A 6000-nucleotide genomic window follows, 5' to 3' on the forward strand; every position below is an offset into this window, starting at 1 on the left:
GTATTATCTGCCCTCATGCCAAATGTGATAATTACTATTGTTTTTGGATTTGCATGATCTCACTTTAATAAATCACTTACAAATTACTAACATATTATGAAAATTTTTCATATTTATATATTCATACCACACAAAATTCTTAATGTTTTAACATGAGATCATTTTTAATAACTTTGTAATTCATTGAATTATCAATCTTTTATATTTAAAATAGGCCTAAACCAATAGCTTATTCACTCTCATTGACTGTAATGCATATGATATCTCCAAATCAATAATTTTAGGATATTTATGAGTTTTTACAACTTTAAAACATATGCAGAAGAACTCCTACTAATTTTTATTTCCTTTAAAAGAATAGTTTTGGCAATAATAATAATAATAATAATGATAATAATAAAAAAATAATAATAATAATAACAAAATCTGCATATTATCATTATTTGAAATAATGCTTAAATTAATTCATATATAGTTCAAAACAAACGAAAGTAAAATGAGAGAAAATTATAAAATACTTGTTCTCTCTCAAAAAGTAAACCAATAAAATTTGAAAAAGATTGTCAAGAAAGGAATTGAGCTCATATAAAAAAAAAAATAGTTTACTTATTTGCATAAAACTTCATTCCTCAAAACTTTCACACGAGTGATAACTGTAAAACAATATAGTCCCATTCATATGTGAGTTCCTCAAAAGAAAATATTAAATTTTCTTTAAAACATATTGTCAATAAATGATAACAAATATGCCCTTAAAAATCAATAATTGCTAGATTTGATAATGTTAACTAAGATAATTAAACCAATATTTTGATTGAGAGTTAAACAATCAAAATAAATGTTTGTTAAAATGAAATTATATTTAAAAAACTCTACATTTTACTTAAAACAAATTGAGATATCATAACAAATCTAAAACTTTTTTTTGTGTTAGCTAATCATTTTGGCTATCATTAAAAACTATATAGTAAAAGTATATTCCTATATGTGATAAATTAAAGTGACTAAAATTTATATATTTACTATGTTGTACAATACATCCAAGAACTTTTCACTCATGGCAAACATTAACTAATGATGACATTTATCTCAACATATTGAAATTGAGTACAAAGGCCAATCAATGATTTACACAGATAAGACTTTCATCAAGTTAATATCTTTACTAATCTTATCAAAACAATCAAGGTGTCATATCATGAATTTAATCTTGGACATTTTGTTAAAGAAAACATTTTTCATTTGTGTGATCATACCTTAAAACAATGAAAAATACAAAGACTTTAAAAAATGTATCCCATTTAGGCAGATAAATTCCCTAGGTCTATGTATATTTTTATTTCACAAAATAGTTCATAATTATCTCTAAATTAAAAACACATAATCATCTCATTTGGGTAGGTAATCACAAGTAGTAACTTAAAGATAATTCCATAACAACATAAGAAATTTCAAAGTCATTATGGTTCTATTGTTTTATATATATATATATATATATATATATATATATCTATTCATACATATGATCCCTCCAAATGAGATACTAATTGTAGAAGCCCCATTTTATTTGGAATTTTTTCATTATTATTGAGTCTTGAGTTTTAATTTGATTTTGGACTTTTAATTATGTTATTAATTTTAAGTCTAAATAAAAAGGCCTAAAAGTGTTTTTATTTTATTTATATCTTGTTATTTTGTAAAAAAATAACCAACATAAATTTTGATTTTTTTTAAACAATTTGATTTTATTTATATTTAAAATTTAAAGATTGAGTTTGATTTGGGTAATTCTTGGGAATCATGTTTCCACAAAGAAGGAAAATAAATTTTGACAATATCTTGATAGATTTAGTTAGTATTAAAATTTTTTAAATTGAAAAAAGATTCAATCCCTATATAAAGAACTCAATTCCAAGCTCAGAAAAATTGAGAAGCAACACAGAGCTTTAAGTTTTGAATGAGAAGTTTTTAGGCTAGAGAGAGAAAGGAAAAGGAAATTATGAAGGCTTTAGTTTTTTTTTTTTTTTTGGCTTAAATACTAAGAGCAAAAAATGTTGTTTGAAGAAAACCCTTCTTGCATTTTAACCCATTTCTTGACCCAACTTGATTATAGGTTTTTATTTTTTATTTTTTTTGTTTTAATTGTTATTTAATTGAAAATAATGAGAAAAAGAAAATGAAAGAAACTTTAACATGGATCTTTATGGTTTATTTTTTTATATAATTTTATGATGATTTTTATTATGATATTTTTGCATGATATTTTGCATGGAATTTATTTATTTGCATTATGATTTTATTGTATGATTATTTTTCATGATTTATGATATTTTTGGCATGATTTTATTATGATATTTTTGCTATGATATTTTGATGGTATTTTTTATGACATTATTTTGTAAATAAATAAAAAGAATTAGAATTTGATTTGTCAAAAGATATTCAATGAATCTGATGATAGAGCATTTTCAAATTAATAATGAATTTATCTTGAATACTTTTGAAGTGACGAAAATTTTTCTTTTTTTCTGTGAAAGTTTAAAATGTTTTTTCAATATTTAAATATTGAAACTAATAAAAAACTATCTTTGATTAAGTTTTAAATAAGATAACATAAGACTAACTTTGTACTAATTTTAGGCACTATAGGGGTGCTAAAATCTTCCATACACATAACCAACTCCCAAACTTAATTTTGTTGATGTAAACTATAACCTTTTTTTTTAGAACCCTTAATCAAACTTAAGATAACCTTAAAAAGGATAGATTCACATAGGTGGCTAATCACACATAAATAAAAAATATTGGTGGTGGCTCCATAGTATTTGCATCTAATGAGTAGGTTCTTGAACCTAAACGTTATGACATTAAACTATAAATGCCTTTATAGATCATTAAAAGTTCAAACTTAGAATGCCTATTACCATTTTATGCACCTTAAGAATTTTGAAGTCATGTTCCATAATCATGCTATCAATCAATATAAACACTTAGCATGCCACACTACTAAGTAAATTGTCTTAACAATTAATAATACGTTATTATGGCATTTTAAATTTTCAAACACGGTTATAAGAAATTTCAAAATTAAAAATTCTTTGTCCACAAAGAACATCTACCAATGCAGGTACTTTATATTTACATGAGATTTAACAAATTACATAATTTTCATACCATAAATCTCAACATAATAGTACATGATGAATGCCAATAATACATTATTTTTCTAGGCAATCATATACACACAATAATTATGGTATTTATCAATCTTATGTACATGATAACGTTCATGTCAGGAATATAATAATTTCATTATCACCTAACATGAGTTGTGATATTAAACATTAAGGCAAGTTAATCTAAAAAGCCTTAACAACTACATTTCAATCAAAATCTTAAAATTTGCAAAACTATTTTTTGCGTACTCTTACAAACTAAACTTTTACTCATACCCATTTACTTTGACAATTCTTTTTTTTTATTACCCAAAAGCTTTATGGTAACATTTACTGAGTTTCATGATACCAAAAACATGATCTAAATACTTACTAAAAAAGAACATTTTACTTGCTGCTTTCTCAAAATATCATAATTAGAAAACAATTAATATTATGTGAGCATACCTGATTTGGTAAATATTTTGTAGAAGCAAAAGATTTTAAATGCTAGTCTTACGATTTATGTGAAACAATTCACTTTGCAATTATTTTACACATGTTATTTCCCATAACTTAATTGCATAACTTTAATAGTAAAACTCTCCTATTGTTTTATTAGACTAGCATAAAATCTAGTTACTTTTCATAATTCATTATAGCCAATAATATTATTTTATGTCTATAAAAAACATGAATTTCTAAAATACATATCACATTATATACTTTATTAGGCTTTAAACTTAATTCCTAAAATTTCAAATCATAATTATGTGATATATAAAACTAAAGCATTGTAAGCATGCTAAACATATTTATCACATGCTTTTAAAATAGTCAAACATAACTACATATATCACATTTTACCTAAGCATGATCATTCGTAAAGTCAAATATTCAAACAATGATATATTGAAAAAAGTATTATAACAAACTTATTGATCATGCAGTGACAATTACTTTCATGGATTCATATTACTAGACAATATTTTATAATCATAAAATGCAACATTTTAACAATTAGACAATAATTAATAAGATGTTCAGAACTTAAAAGTTATATCAAAGAAAACACCCATGACTTAATTAAGCTTTAAATAATTTTTTCATCGTTTTTAATTAAAACTACTTAATCTTGATCATCAAGACCAACTGTAATATTAAAGACGAAAGAATACGGCATTCCACATATGAATAACAATCCTTACAAATAGTACTGGCCCAAGATGGGTTATTTGTAATTAAAATAAAAAGTCAAAGTGCATCATCACAAATTTTCCTTTGGACAGAGAATGTAATATGCTATTAAGCACTTTTCACATGAAGCCAATATGAAAATATCCTAGTTTTCAAAAAATCTATCCATTTTGAGCAAACAAACCTTCTAGACTAGTATACCCTCAACCATGATACTTCATGTCCACTCTAAATAACCAAACACAATAACTTCTTTTGGGCAGGCAATTGTATAAGGTAATTTGAAAATACTATTATTCCTGGGCATGAGAAAATCTTGCAAATTTCAATAGGTGAGCTACTGTGGCATCCAAACACCCACATTAACCAATTATATTTCTCATACCAAAAAACTTAGATTGCCTATAATTTTAGTTTACATCCTTAACTGAGTGTATGCATTTTGACCATTCCTCATGATATACTTGATTATAATGTATCTTTTTAGTTCATTAAAAATTGATCGCTCTTGTGTGAGACACTAAAAACTAAAGTATATTTCAATGGATCATTATACGTATGATCTTTTCTTGTAAGATACTTAAACTAGATATGTCTAACTAGATCAATAAGTAATTTATTGCATTCAAACCAAGTGTCTTGAATTTTATGAATAATTTAATATTTTCATTCAATAATTTATTCTTATATATCATGTACTAAAAGTAAAAATTTCACAAATAAACAATGATACATAATGTTAATATAATCATGAAAAAACTAAGCAAGGCAATAATTTTAAAACTCCAGTTATTTCATATAAATAATAATTCAATATTATCTAATAATCAAATGAAATAATAACTAAATTAACAATTTGATACTAGCTATACCAAAACCTCATAGAGTTCAAAACAACATGCCTTTTAAAATATTTCAATGTTGCATTTTAAATAGATAACAAAAAAATTAGTAAAAATAAATTTTACTAAATTTATTTAATTATTAACATAAAATTTAGCCTAAGAGTACGTAAATCTTAAATATCATATAGGAAGAGTACATACCTTCAATAGACTCCAAGTATGCCAAAATATTTTATTATAAGATAAAAAATAGAATTTATGTGCATAAAATGTAATAATTATTTAATCATGCATAAATATTATATAATAAATATTTTATGTTGTTTAAAAAGTCCAAAAAATAATAAATAAATGTGGCATAAAATTTTGGAACTAACAAAATAAAATGGCATAAAAAACATAACCAAATGAGTTGAAATGGGTCAATTTATTGATCTAAGCACTATTCATTAACTCGATACTATGCTAACTCAATACTATTCATCAACTCATCACTATTGATGACTCAGCACTATTCATTTTCTTCATTTGACATGTTTGACCCAACCCGAATAGGTAAAATTTGAATCGATTTGGATATATTTCGATTTTTTTAAGCCAACACTATAGGAAATTAAGTCTTCAGTGGCCTTTTTTTTTTTTTTTTCATGTTTAGCGGCATTTATAAACATAGCTCAAAGATTCACGATGTTTGTTAAAAAGGTCGTTAAAAGTGTCAGCTATACCTGCATCATGAAAAATAGCAATGTTTTGCCATAAAAAGCCACTAACTTAACGGTATTTGCTGACACAAATGCCGCTAA

Source organism: Durio zibethinus, chromosome 13 (genome assembly GCF_047325235.1).
Source record: "Durio zibethinus cultivar Kanyao isolate XHJ-2024 chromosome 13, ASM4732523v1, whole genome shotgun sequence".
Taxonomy (NCBI): Eukaryota; Viridiplantae; Streptophyta; class Magnoliopsida; order Malvales; family Malvaceae; genus Durio; species Durio zibethinus.